The sequence below is a fragment of the Ascaphus truei genome, chromosome 11 (genome assembly GCF_040206685.1).
Source record: "Ascaphus truei isolate aAscTru1 chromosome 11, aAscTru1.hap1, whole genome shotgun sequence".
Classification (NCBI taxonomy): domain Eukaryota; kingdom Metazoa; phylum Chordata; class Amphibia; order Anura; family Ascaphidae; genus Ascaphus; species Ascaphus truei.
The window spans coordinates 40,823,210-40,838,221 of NC_134493.1; the positions used below are offsets into that span (position 1 = coordinate 40,823,210).

Sequence of the window (15,012 nt, forward strand, 5' to 3'; positions counted from 1 at the left end):
GAAATGTTTTTAAGAACTGGTGGTTTTTAAAAGAACAACTAGTGCAATCATGCACAAGGAGACCCCCGTCTTCCCATCGGCTTTGCAATAAGGTGCCAAAAATATTGAGCAGTAAGACTTGTGTGTGTGTGTGTGAAGCTTTGGGCATTATGTGTGCAGAGATTTTCTTCTGACTTGTATTCTTACTTGAATTTATTCCACTAATTGGACTTATTGTCCAGATGCCCAATGTACGATTTGGGAAAATGTGTGGTCTGTGAATACCAAGCTCTATGCACCACTGCTCTGAGAACAAGAGGTATGCAAGAGCCTCATTAAAATCTGAAATAGCATTGTATATTACTCCCAAGAAGCTACTCATAATAATGGACATTCACATTGTTGTCTACAAGAAAGTTTTATTTTATTTTTTTGCCGCTATATTTGAACATTAAACAAAGTAGTGATTTTGCTAATGCAATAAATTCTATACTGAAGCAGCTATGCCAACTTCTCACTGGCATTTTGGAAGGAAAATCAGGAAAATATAAGCGACGATACGGAAACCAATTCATGAACACCTCCTTTTGACGAAGCATATCCAGATGTGCAGTGCAGTAATAGAATTGTTTTGGCTTCGTCTGTAATTCATGGTTATCCTCTGAGATTGGACTGCTGCTTTTCTAGTGCTGTACAACTTACTTGGCCATTGGCTGCCTCTAAACGTACTTCTGCTTTATAGTACTACTGTACTAGCTAAAGTCCCCGGCTTCGCACGGGTTCCAGTACTCTGGAGTCATCTTTTCCATTGCAGACTTGAAACTGTGACTCAATTGATAATGACGCCGTCTGTAACTCGATCAATAATTCCACCTTGCAATGAGTGAGGCTGTCAGACTCCCACCACAAATGATAGCGACATCCACCCTCTTACTGACACAGTCCCTCAGTGATCTTTCCTCTCCGTGATCTATCCATCCCCGTCCCTCTCTTACACCCCCACCTCTCACACTCACCCTCTTCCCCCCCAATGTAATTTCTCTCCTCCTGTCTCTCACTCCCCCTCACCCTCTCTGACTCTTCCTCTCCCTCTCTCTCACTCCCCCCCACTCCCAATATTACACCCCCACCTCTCTCCCCTCCTTCTTACACGCCCTCCCCAGGGGCCTACACTCTTCCACTGAGGAATGTCTGCAAGGCACCTAGCTCAGTGCGGCGACAAATCACATACCTCCTTGCACAGCAAAGGCAAATCAGCGGCCTCGTGGCGAGAAACCGACCAATCGGTGACCAATTAAAAGCAGGGGTAGAAAAAATATCCGCCCATCTAAAAAAAAAAAAAAAAAAAAAGTGTGTGTGTGTGCTGATCACGCGCATTTTAAGTGAAACTTTTTTGTCTTTTGTCACTATTTTGTCACAGAAATGGTATTTGTGATGGTGATGTGTTTAATTAAATATAAAACACAATTTCAGTGCCAAAACACAAAGAAGTTTGACTTAGAACACGTGTTTTAGCTATTTGCACTTCTATATTTATAGTAACTGAATTCCGTGTGTGTGTGTGTGTGTGTGTGTGTGTGTGTGTGTGTGTGTGTGTGTGTGTGTGTGTCAACTAAGGCCCTGACAGAGAGACACACATGCTCTTTCATTATTATTATTAATTGATTAGAAAAGAGCACTGTGTAAGTTTGGCCCTAGTACATAAAATGACATGTATAAACACCAGAATATTCTTCTCGGAAGTTGTAATGGGGGCACTGCATTTCCACCGTGCACCTGTTGTTGTTTCTGTTCACATAAATGTTGTATATACTGTACTCTGTGCCATATTTTGGCGAACGCATATCTCAGCCCCGTTATACTCAGAATAGCTTGGGGGAGAATTCTCAAGTCCAACTGCAAGAGTCGGGATGCACCATCAGAGCGGTGAAGGAAGAAATGAAAGTCACTATAACCTACACGTACAGGACACTTTTTCTTGAGCTTTCCTTATTAAAAATATGTAAACGTCACTGGTATCTCTCTCCCGAGCGCCCCTTCCTCTCCCCAGCGCCCCTCCCTCTCTCCAGCGCCCCTCCCTCTCTCCTGCGCCCCTCCCTCTCCCCAGCGCCCCTCCCTCTCCCCAGCGCCCCTCCCTCTCCCCAGCGCCCCTCCCTCTCCCCAGCGCCCCTCCCTCTCCCCAGCGCCCCTCCCTCTCCCCAGCGCCCCTCCCTCTCCCCAGCGCCCCTCCCTCTCCCCAGCGCCCCTCCCTCTCCCCAGCGCCCCTCCCTCTCCCCTGTTCACATTCTTGGTCAATTAATCTTCTCGTGAATAGCTTCTATATTTAAATATTTATTTTGTATTGTCAGCCTCTCATTCAATCTCCTTATTTTCTACCATAGACGACCTTTCTCTAATTTCCAAACAAGTAACTACCGCTCAACCTAAATGTTTATTTTCAGGAGGTTGTTTACATCGGGTGCATATAGGGGAATAATACACACATAACCAAAGTAGATCCAAAAAGAGCCCCACATTTCTAGCACTCACTAATGTCTCTTTGTATAGTGGACCTCTATAGGTCTAGAAATTTAAATATTGGAAGTATTTGAATCTCTACACCTATAGATCCACTATACAAAGGAACATTAGTGAGTGCTAGAAGTTAGGGGTCCTTTTTGGATCCCCTGTCAAGGATCTACTCTGTCTATTTAGTTACACAGCTAGTAAATAATTTACATCTGATGATTTGGATCAGGATAATTTGTCAGAGGTCATAAGGCTACATTAAATATTTCAAATGTAACATGGTCTACGGGATCTTGTTATTGCTTAAACGTAATAAAAAGTCTCTTCAGAATACCGCACGCATTGCATTGTTCCTCATTAAATGAATTGGATTATTTTAATCCGTTTACGAGTGGTAAAATGAAAATGCAACTCTCTCTTCAAAAGTCTTTGTTTTTTTGAACACTTCTCCCTGTTCTGGAACATACCAGCTTTGTGTAAGGACCCGAGGCTGCTTCAGTATAGAGAAATGAAATCTCTGCCGTCTCCCACCCACCACACACATTACCCTCACCCGGAGAGTTCAGAGAGAGGATTTGTGGAAGATGAGTCAATTTAAATGCATGTGAAGAAGACTGGGCAAGGCCAGAACAATCATTCTATTAAGCTGGAAACATCTGGGATCTCACTAACCAGGGTCACAAGCATTGTCATTCCTTTTATGAGGTTAACAGCCTACTACTTTTATTGAGTCAACAATTACTGCACTGGCCCAAAACAATGATGTCCATATTTACTACGCTGTTCTACTCCATAAGACAGGGGTGGGCAACTCCAGTACTCAAGGGCCAGCAACAGGTCGGGTTTCAGGATATCCCTGCTTCAGCAAAGGTTGCTCAGTCTTCGACTGTGCTAAAGCAGAGATATCCTTAAAACCTGACCTGTTGGTGGCCCTTGAAGACTGGAGTTGGCCACCGCTGCCAGAAGACATCATCCGATGCCGGAAGGATATCCCTGCTTCAGCACAGGCGAGTCAGTCGTAGACTGAACCACTGATTGAGCCACCTGTGCTGAAGCAGGAATATCCTGCAAACCTGGCCCGTTGGTGGCCCTTGAGGACTGGAGTTGCCCACCGCTGCCAGAAGACATCATCCGATGCCGGAAGTTCGTGTTAATGGCACCAGGTTTTGTACGGAGTAGCACAAATACCGATGTAAAGGTTGCCAGGAATTTCCGTGCGTTCATCCGCTCAATAAGGAAAACTGTCTCAAAACGAATCCCACGATTTAAGGACGCATTTCATATACGGAACCCCAGTGAATTTAACGAAATGCTTTCAACCAAACTAATAAGTCTTCTGTTTAGTAAACAGTTATCCAGAAAGACTTATTCTTTGGCACCAATAATTATAGGTGCTGATCCCCCTGCAATCCCGAATTCACTGTTATACGGGTCGCAACCGTTTCTACGGACCAGCCCCCCCCCCTGGAGCCAGCCTCTCCCCTCTTTAATGATAGAAAATATCCCAACTTTGTCTCTTTTTTACGGACCTTAACTTTTTTCATTGAAGTGTAGATTTGTGCACGGTGTCTGCAATCCATGAGAACATGGAACTCCACTCTTGTGTTTCCCCACATTAATAACAGAATTTCTCAGATAATAATAATATGTAAACTCTCTTTTTCTTGAACAGCAGAGATATTTCTGGTGTTAGAGATACTTGGAGGGTTATTCATTCAACCGCAATAGTGTCGATCTGGGCACTTTCACACGGAAACTCCCATTATAGTGTGTGTGTGTGTGTGTGTGTGTGTGTGTGTGTGTGTGTGTGTGTGTGTGTGTGTGTGTGTGTGTGTGTGTGTGTGTGTGTGTGTGTGTGTGTGGCCCCATCTGTTTACAACACGTGTTGACTGATAGTTTGGACACATTTTAAAGCAACAATCCATTTCAGTTCTGGGGACCCCCTGCTTCCTGAGATACCTCTGTAGGGGGTGCCAGGGGCCGCTCTGTGAGCAGGGTTCACGTAATGGCGGCGTTTCAAAGCTCCCGCGCCCTGCGGGTCAAAGGGAAGCCGTGACATCATCCGGTGTGGCTTCCTATTGGCCGACGTGATGTGGAGCTTTAAACTTTGCTGAGACACCGGCGCCCCCTTTGTAGGTCTGTATCCCCAGAAGCAGGGGGTCCCCGGAGATGAAATTAATGGGGTCCTGTTCTGGAGACCCCCTGCTTCAATCCTATGTTTAAAAAATGTAAATATAAAAAAGCATAATTTGCTCTTAACACATATATAATCTTTTGTATACACTGTGGTTAGCGCTGTGACCATTTCATTTAAGAAAACAAAACGGAGAAGCCTTGGGGATAAACTATGAAATACCCTCGTCAGTATTGGACCATAATGCAAACTCTGACAGATTTGGCTTAAACAAAGTAAAACTATTTTTTTAATTGATTTATTATTGTTAAACAGTTTTTTTTTCAATCCAAATGTGCTTTACCCAGCTGTGAAACAGAAGTAAAAATGCAGTAAGGTTCATTTATGCATCAGAGAGCCAATTTACATTTGGAAAATAAATCAGATTGACCCAGGAGTAGCCCAGTGTCGCTGTGATTGACTTTGCAGCAGGTGAAACCCCTTTTTATATCCCAGTGTCCGCTCCTTGTGACAAAAAGCAAGTTGCTTTTTCTCCCTGAGCCTCCAACATTAGATTGTAAGCTCTGCAGGGCAGGGACTTGTGCCTGGAAACATGTTGTGGACAGTGCTTTATAAGAAAATCTATTATTACAATCCAATTGTCTTTTTTTGTTTGTTTTAATTATTATTATTGCATGTTGGGATTTATGAGAAGTTATGAGAACTGATAATTGTAAAGCAGGGTGCTGCATGACGTGGGGTGCACTCCATGGGGTAGGAGTGATACTGGTTTTGGGCCTTGGATTAATGAACACTGTTCAGACAGAAACAAGTCATGTCACTGCTGTTCAGACCAAAGTTTCTGAATGTGTCTCTGTTATATCTGACTTAAACCTGGCTCTATTACCCCCTTCTACAATACTGTTGGCAGCACTATCATACACTCAGTAGCACAAGCACGCTGCCTAGGGGTCAGACTCGACTCCTCTCTCACATACTCCTCTTACATTCAAAAGGTCGCTAAAACCTGTAGTTTTTTTCCTCTGCAATATCACAAAGATACGCCCTGTCCTCTGTTGCTCCACTGCTAAAACTCTGACACAGGCCCTCGTTCTCTCCCGTCTCGACTACTGTAACCTCCAGCTGTCCGGCTTTCCTGCCTCTCGCCGTCTCCCCTACAATCTATCCTAAACGCTGCTGCCAGCATTCCTTTACTCTTTCCTAAACCTGTCTCAGCATCTCCCCTGTTGAAATCTCTCTCCTGGCTTCCTATCAAATCTCGGATCGCACACTCAATTCTCCTCCTCACTTTTAAAGCTTTACACTCTTCTGCCCCTCCTTATATCTCAGCCCTAATTTCTCGCTATACACTATCCCGACTCTTGCATTCTGCTCAATGATATCTTCTGTCTACCCCTTTTGTGTCTAAAGTTCTCTCCCACCTTTTAACCTTTCTCACTGACTGCCCCACACCTCTGGAATGCCCTTCCCCTCAATTCCCGACTAGCACCCTCTCTATCCACCTTTTAAGACCCATCTTAAAACCCACCTCCTTAACGAAGCATATGAGTAGCTCTGTGGCTGATACTTTACACCTCATATATCGACCTTGCCCCCTTGCAGACGCACTTACCAGAACATCTCCCTACTGTCTCTGTAAGTTTTCCTACTTACCAATTAGATTGTAAGCTCTTTGGGGTAGGGACTCATTTTCCTAATGTTACTTTTATATCTGAAGCACTTCTTCCCATTATGTGTTATTTTTATTGTTTGTTATTTATATGATTGTGACGTGTATTACTGCTGTGAAGCGCTGTGTACGTTAATGGCGCTATATAAATAAAATCTGCATACATCACAGTCGGCCACTTTTCACGGTTTGTATTCACTAAATTGGAGCTGGCATTTACTAATGGTCATTGACTGGAAAGACTATTAACCACCATGAATGGCTTTCACACAAGTACATTTCCTCATAGAGATAATTGTAAACATACTCCTAGGGATAATTGTTCTGGCTGGTAATAGAACTGTGGGCTGTTTACTGGGGTGGGGGTTTTGATCTGATTTAGATCCAAGAATACAAATGAATCAGTTTTCAAGAATTTAGACACAATATGACATTTTAAAAGAGTGGGAATCTAAGTAAGGCTGAGTCCATAGAGACTCCAGCCGTGCGGAGGCTGAGGGAAAGCGGGTGCTTTTCCTGGCCTTACTACGCGCGCCGTCCGGGGGAATTTCTGGGGGCGGGTCAGTGACGTCACGGAGCTGGTTCGCCCTCATTTGGCGAACCGCTCACGTGACTGGCCCTCCGCTCCCGTGAGCGCTTGAACTAAAAAAAAAATTGTTGGCTACGCCTGCGCAAGCGTGCGCGAGCCCCTTCTAAAGCCACTCTCATTGCGGCTGCAGGGGCTCACTGGCAAGCGTGAGCGTGGGTCAGCGTCTAAGCGCTGACCATGCCCGCAACCTAAGTCTGTGAGATCACTGTCAGATTTCAATGCGCCTGTATACTAATGCAGGGGTGTGCAAACTTCCTGGGCTCCTCCTGCCTGCTCTCCTCCTGGGTCGCGCCCGCCCCTTAGCTCTAATGTGGTGTCAAATGACGCTGTGGGGTCATGTGATGTCACGTCACATGACCCGCGACGGCATTTGACATCATGTCTCCATGGCAACGGGCACCAATTGACGCCGCGTTGCCATGGAGACGCGTGGATTGAAGCCGGGTAAGTAAGTTTACAGAGGCCTCGCGCTCTCAGCGTGGGGCCTCTGTCCCCCCCAGTTTGCGCACCTCTGTCCTAATGCACCTTATGCATTTAAGCCGTTTTGATTTAACACTTTAATCTGCATTTTATCGTTTTTGCTACAGCTATTAATTTTGTTTGTGTATTTGCTCCAGTAAATAAAGGTTGAGTCACAAGCTCATGCAGTGTTGAAATCCTTTTTTTATTTATTTATTTTTTCTCCCCCCCCTTTCGTCTACATGTTCAGAACTAGATCTGGATGAATCTTGGCAGGTTTGTAGATATTCATGGTTTGAGTATATCATTTTAAATAGTTCTTCTAGGTCAGGACTCAACTCCAGTCCTCAAAACCCCCTCTCCCCTCCCCCCCCCCCCCAAGAGGACTAGGTTTTCAGGATATCCCTGCTTCAGCACAGATGGCTCAATCAAAGGCTCAGTTCCTCTGCTGGAGCGGGGATATCCTGAAAACCTGACCTGTTGGGGGGGGCTGGAGGACTGGAGTTGAGCAGCCCTGTTCTAGGTGAACGCCTCCCTATCTTTGTACCAAACAGAGGTAAGGCCCCGCTCGCTGTGCCTGCTACATGACGCGCGCTTACGTACGTGCGTGCGCACGTTCGGCACACTTTGATGTTGATGTATGACAGTTTTCTGTCTACAAACGACTCCTGGCGGCGATGTACAGCGTAGACGCTGCTGCACTTGAGGGAGACAACTCGAGTTATAATTTCGTCACGTGTATTTCGCCAGCCAACGAGTGAAATGTAACAAAAGAAACACCCTACCCATGTCTCGATGCCGCCTACAAATCGCGTCATTCAGTCTGCTGGGGATGACCACACATCGCCCAGCAGACTGAGACACGCAAACGCGGACGTGCGTACGCCAGGTCGTGAAGTAGGCAGATCCCCTGCCATCCCGAATTCACAGCTCGGCCTAAGATTTCCTCCTTCCACCTAGATAAGGGAATTGGAGCTAAACGTAAAGTATTTTCTTGATAGGAAATACTTTATTGTTAAATATACTGTTACTGTAAAATGATAGTTATCTTTCTGTAATTCGTCTCTATGCAGCAATTTCCTTTAGAAAGTATTTAGAGGGAGTGTCATATAATGCAGTCTTGCTCCTCAAATATTACTTCTACTTTCCCCCAAAAAATTCTTAAACATGGAGTACAGTATTCATTATTTTTGTTTGGCTTCTGGGTTTTTCCTTTGGCAATCTATGCACCTTTTGTTATAACCCCTGCCTGACATAGGCCCATATTCAATAATGTGAAGCAAGTCGCCATCTTCCTGGTACAGATTATAACCCATTTATTTGGAAAGGGGGATTTTGAGTCTTGTCCCAGCAACCCTACCTGTCCCCATTTCTTGGACTGCAGGTGCCTTGTGCTGAAGGCTTTAGTATCTGAAAATGTAAAGTGTTTCCCCAGTGTTATTGGCTCACAAGAGCCGCCCCAGAGAATAATCTTGTGTCAAGCAGTATAGATTGTTGCTTTAAAAGAGACTTCATATTTCCAGAAGTAGTTGCAAATTAACATAGTCTGCATTTCCTTTGTGTACTTGAATATTACAGGGTTTTAAGAAGTACGTCTAGTAACACCGTAAAAACAGTAAAATACCCGAAAGGCTCAAATGTGATTTGTTGCCTTGAAAGTCGCACAGTATCGTGTCAGAAACAAAACAACATCTCCAGATCAGTTTGCAGCCTTATCTGTGCCAAACGTGTTATTTTAAACAGTCTCCTCGATGGGAAAACGAAACAGCATTGATCATTTCCAGCGACTCCTGTCACTTTGTGCACTTGCATGGGGTGTCAGGGAAGGGCTACACTAGATAACCCCTTATGCAGTAACATAGATTATTAGCGACAATTCTTACATCATTTTGTCTCAAAACAACTTGATCAGATAACAAGAATTGATGTGACTTGACCCAGAGAGACTAATTTGATTAAGATGGTGTTGGCCTCAGACTTGTTCAGATATAAAATTAAAGGGGAATGCAAAGTTGGCTCCTTATTAGTAGAAGTCCATTACAATACTCTTGGGAGCCGCTCCCAATTGTTATTTTATTTGCCAGCAAAGCAAATTGATCCGACCCGGACAAACGTATTATGTACTAGTGTATAGTGTAGCTTTATACCGTCACTGGTCTCTGAAGTAGGGGAAGCCCAGGTTAATATAAAGGTTTACACAGAGGGCCCATTTACAAGGCATATTAACTTTTGTGGTACTGGTGCAAAAAATGTCAGTGAATCATTGTGCCTATAATGTTTACTGCAATGTAACTTTTAATGGCAACCCTAGTTAAAATGATCATTATAGTTTATTTCATGTTATGATTACCTGTATCTTTTGTATGAGCGTTGGAAAATATCTTCTCCAAACAGCTTGCATTATGTCCAAGGTGAGATAAAGGGATTTGCCTGAGGCCACTCGTTAAGCTTCACAGTGACCATTGACTGTGTTTCCTGGCTTCTGAAACATACCTCCCAGCAGTGAAATTCCACATCAAATCTCAAACCATCCTTTTTATCAAAGACTGCAATACAGTGAAAATCCCAAACCATTTTTCTGGTGGTTCACTAAGAAAACAGGCATTCTAGGCCCTTAAGGCTTCTTAAACCTCTGATTACCTCCTCATTAGCTGTCAGTTTTATTCTCTGGACGATGGTTTAATTAATGATCAGAATTACTTTTTCGTCAGTCTATTGTCGTACTAGACCTCGACAGGATTACAAAAGCTAAGGAGCGCCCCGCGGCCAGGAGAGATTCAACTATTTGCAGTGTCCAAGGACCTAATAAACCTGTCTGCTAACGGTCCAGTGAAGGGCTGACGATTAAGATTTAAAACTATTTACATTTGTGTGTCATTAAACAATAGAATTAGAGCAATGTTAAAGCCACAAGGTTTTCATACTGTTACTGCCTGAGAGATGTAAGGATGGTGCAAGACCGGAGTGTGGCATGCAGTAGAAAAGTTTTATTTAAAATACAGGCATACCCCGGTTTCAGGACACTCACTTTATGTACACTCGCGAGTTAGGACATATTTTCAATAGCCCCATACCCCTGTGTCCGTACGCTCGCGTCGCGAGAACGGACACTTATTCTGCCCTACAGACCGCCGTAGTAGTGACGCGCTGATTCCCCTCGCCCAATAGGCAAACGGCAGCTCGCGCATTCGCCTGTCAGCACGTCCTGAACAGCAATACCGGCTCCCTACCTGTACCGAAGCATCGATAAGTGGAAAAAAGGTAGCGCTTCACTTTAAGTACATTTTCGCTTCACATACATGCTCTGGACCCATTGCGTACGTTAATGCGGGGCATGCCTGTATGGCTATATTTGAGAGCGATATACTGTGAAAAATAGTGAAAAAGGCGCGAACAACTTCAATGTGAAATGGTATTAAATGTGAAAATAATGATAAGTGCAATATCAATAAGTGCTATAAAATAAAATAAAGATAACCCAGCTCAAACCCTCTGGAAATCCCTGATGAAGTAGTGTTATATTACGAAACGCGTAGGATCTAATCTTTACCTATGTGTAGTAGGTTTTTGCTGTTATATCCTAACTATTGGGCATTTCCGAGACTCTTTTCCATCCCTGTGCTTTGGTGTTTTGAGCCGCGACTGTGACGTCACTATACAGCGCACCACAATGGAGTGACGGCATTTCGAACCGAAGCTACTGCTGTAAGAGTGATTTACTCCCGGCTGTGGCTGTGCCGGTGTCTGAGCACACTCTGGATGGTTGGAATCCCCCTCACTGCTCAATCTGGGGACTACCGCCGTGTGAATATCGGTTACAGAACTTTTAGACACTCCGTGTAAGATAGAAAAAATAGGCTAAAGCGCTCTAATGCAGGTATGATGAAATTAAGTAAGCCAAACCACTAAACCAAGGAATAAAATGAGTATAATATAGTACTTAATATACAATAGTATGGGTACTATCCTCCTGAAGACAGGTGGCAGATGGTACAAGCCCACTCACCCTCAGTCTCATCGGCAGGTTCCCCTGAACATAAGCAATACTCACATCCTAGGATTGGTAGTCAGGCTGTGCAGATATGCAGTATAACAGGAAATATGGAGAACAAAAGCGCACTAGCAAAAACGAAGCAGGAAGGACCCAGAATCAAAAATAAATTAAAATGGCACTTTAATGTGACAAAAGACCCATCCAACGCGTTTTGAACGTCACAGCGTTCTTTTTCCTTGAGCTTCCATCTGTAAGTGAATGTTTTTACAAATGGGGTCGTGAGTTTCAGAAAAATGGGGGCATGATCAGACCACGTAATTGGGCCTATATCAGTGTTGGCTGTTGCTTCTAGGATGTTCTTGGTAGCAAGGAAGTAGTCAATATAGGAAAAGGTCTGGTGGGGGGCCGAGAAGAAGGTGTAGTCTCTTTGTCCCTGGTGCTGTGCTCTCCAAATATCCACCAAAGAAAATTCCTTTATAATATCTCTAAATTTTTTCCCCAACCTTACTGTTTGGGTTGAGTGCGGGCGTCCTGGGGTAGATGACTTGTCTTCCGCTGGATTGAGTGCCATATTTAAGTCTCCTGCTATTATTAGGGACAACAGGTATTCAGAGTCAACCTCTTCTAATACTTTTTTAAGGAAGTTAAGGGGTCTTCGGACTCCTGACTCTGAGGGTGGCGTTCTTCGGCGGCCCAGGAAGCAGGGGGAGTTAGGCCAAGAGCTCGGGCCAGCGGAGTCATATCTTCAGGGTATCGGATGGTGTAGTATTTCCCTTTGTGGTGTATGATCAATTTAAAAGGGAACCCCCACTTATATTTAACTCCGCTGTCTCGTAGCAATAGAGTTAGAGGGCGCAGTCCTTTGCGTCGGTCAATGGTTGTTTTGGACAAGTCGTTAAAGACTTGGATGGGCTCTTCCTGGAACTTTATAGGGTCCTTCTCACGGCAGGCGCTCACGATCTTTTCTTTGGCCATGTAACTATGCATACGGACGATCACGTCCCTTCTCCGGTTGGGGTCATCCGACCTCGGGCCTAGCCAGCGGTGAGCCCTGTCGATTTCCAGCTCCCTCTCATCCAGGTCCTCACAGATGGCCGTGAAGAAGTCCTTGAGATATTCTTGGAACTGGCCAGGGAGGACCGCCTCAGGGACCCCGCGTATTCTAATATTCCGGTTCTCTTGATCCTCGAGCCTGTCCCTCTGGGAGCTCACTTCTGCAACCAGCTGGGCAATTTCCTCGTCAGCTTCTTTCTGACATGTGAGGGCCTCCTCCACTCTGGCCTCCAACGTCGTGGTTCTTTTGGTAAGGCCTGATGTTATCCTGCTTTAATTCATCGACCGCTTCTCTCAGGTCGGCCTGCAAGGATCGATAGAGTTTGCTGTGGAGTTCCTCTAAGTAGGACTTTGTGATCCCCTCCTCTGTGGCCTGCATTTCGTTAGGGCGAAATCGATACGTTGCTGCGGGTTTGGCACCTCGTGCGCCGGGCGGGGAGGCGCCATCTTGTTTTTTTGTGCCTGTGTCGGAGCTCTGTTTAGCCGGCGTAAAGTACTTCGTAACCCCCTGCCCGGGTTGATTTTTCTGTTTGTGGGACATCTCTGTGTGTTCAGGGGTCTGAACTGTGTGGTTTGGGTTCGGAAATTTCGGGGTAAATCTGCTTTAATTTCAGTTTATCCGTGAGGGTCTCAGGAGCTCTCCTCTTACCTCCTGGATGACGTCATCGGCACGCCGCCATCAAATGTATTTTTAAGTGCTAGTCCAGGGGTGGCCAACTCCAGTCCTCAAGGGCCACCAACAGGTCAGGTTTTAAGAATATCCCTGCATCAGCACAGGTGGCTCAGTCAGAATGATTGAGCCACCTGTGCTAAAGCAGGGATATCCCTGGCCTGTTGGTGGCCCTTGAGTTGGCCACCCCTGTGCTGGACAATCGGCTTAGGCCTCGGGCATGGTGCCTCGGGCCGCGCTGAGCTGTGCTCCTGCTCTGCCTCGCCTGCTCAAACTGGTGCTTTTTTGCGTCCTGGCAGGCGAGGCAGTGAGCGCGCTTTGGTGGCGGGAGGTGGGGCTAGTCCCTCGCTCCCATTGGATTTTTGCGGTCACTTGACCGCTCCTCCACTCCCCTGAGCGCCGAAATTTAAACTTGCTTGTCTGGTCAAATTTTCTGAGCCTCCGCACACGTGCGGAAGCGGCTGCTAAAGCCGCGCTGATCACAGATGAAAGGGGTAAGTTCATCTGCTCAGCGCGGGTCAGCGGGGTCTGTTGGACTATGTCCCAGGCCTTAGTTTTCTTTGCTTCGAATGACCTGCTGACTGACTGACTCCTTGGTAATGCTGCATGAGCCAAGGATGTGCATGTCATTGTAAGGCTGGTTGGAGATTTGAGATCTAAATCCCAGTGATATTTCAACCGTGTGGGAGGACCAAGAATTCGTGCAACCGGGAAAGGGCATAGATGAAACGCAGCTTGCTCTTGTCGTGTAGTGAAATGGCAGCAGGAACAAACACATCTGTCTCTGTGAGTTTATCCGTCGCATTGTATTTATAACTTCAGAATGGACAATGTGAAGCCACAAACCAGGGGGAGAGCGGTTGGGTTCTGGGCATGTGAGTCACTGATTTGAAGGCCTTTAGAAATAGCTTTTCTGCTACCTCTGACAAAGAGCTTTGCTTTGACTCTCCCGAAAAAATGATCACCTTCCTCACGGTCAGAAGAATCGTTCTGAAATGCAATCCATGGAAAGTTTTTTTATTTTTTTTACACCAAAATGTCATCTATTTTTTAATTTTGAAAATGTGTAGGTACACACACACACACACACACACACACACACACACATAGCAGTGTAGGGTGGCGGAGGTGAGCCGTGGAGGAGCGAGCGCGATGGCAGAGGAGGGAGCGCGTTGGCGGGGCATGCCCCGCGGTCCGACCCAGCAGTCAGTAACGACTTACGATGTCTGCCGCCAGAGAGGAACTTGGGGAGTGAGATTTGGGGATGGAGGGAAGTGAAAGACTTGGGGTTGGGGGGCGGGAGAGACAACATGCAAAATATTCTCAACTACAGTCACAAATGACAGGATTATTTTGCCTTGGTTCTATAAATACAATAACAATTGGGGGGGAAGCAAAAATACCTAGTTGTGTGTATGTACTGTACACGCACACACCTGCAAGAGAGAGATTCACAGGAAACAGAGGTTCTAGTTAAGAGGTCGGCATCCTGCGTCTCCCGAGCCGTATGCAGCTGTTTTCGCACCTACATGCAACTCTCCTCCGTCTGCAGGTTGCCGCTCCCCAGCTGCTGGCCCGCCTCCTACATTGTCTCACGCCGGGCCTTTCTGATTCCGACGTGCACCACAAGTGCGCATGCCACCTCTGGCACGCTGACATCACAGAGCGGCCCGGCGTTGAAGAGTGCAGGAGGCATGCCAGCAGCTGGCTCCCTTTAACGTTCAGCTGATTGAACCATTCTTTTGCTCCACATTTTAGAAACAGTTTGGCCCGCAACGTGACATCCCAGTAATATAGAAAAATAAACAGGTGAATTGGTGTCTGGAAAGTTATCTTGAGTGTCATTTTACGTCTCCCTACCCTAATTGTGATCAGGCAGTATTAACAGTAATAGTTTATCATCCCAAATAATTTCTGAGCAGTTAATTTTTCTTTTTTAGTGTAGGATTTTTCATCG

General features: G+C 45.6%; 1 protein-coding gene across 5 annotated transcripts in view; it reads left to right on the forward strand.

Moving 5' to 3' along the window:
- The window catches only part of B9D1 (B9 domain containing 1), a 54,113-nt gene that overhangs the window by 21,542 nt on the left and 17,559 nt on the right, over positions 1 to 15,012 (forward strand). The window lies entirely within an intron of this gene.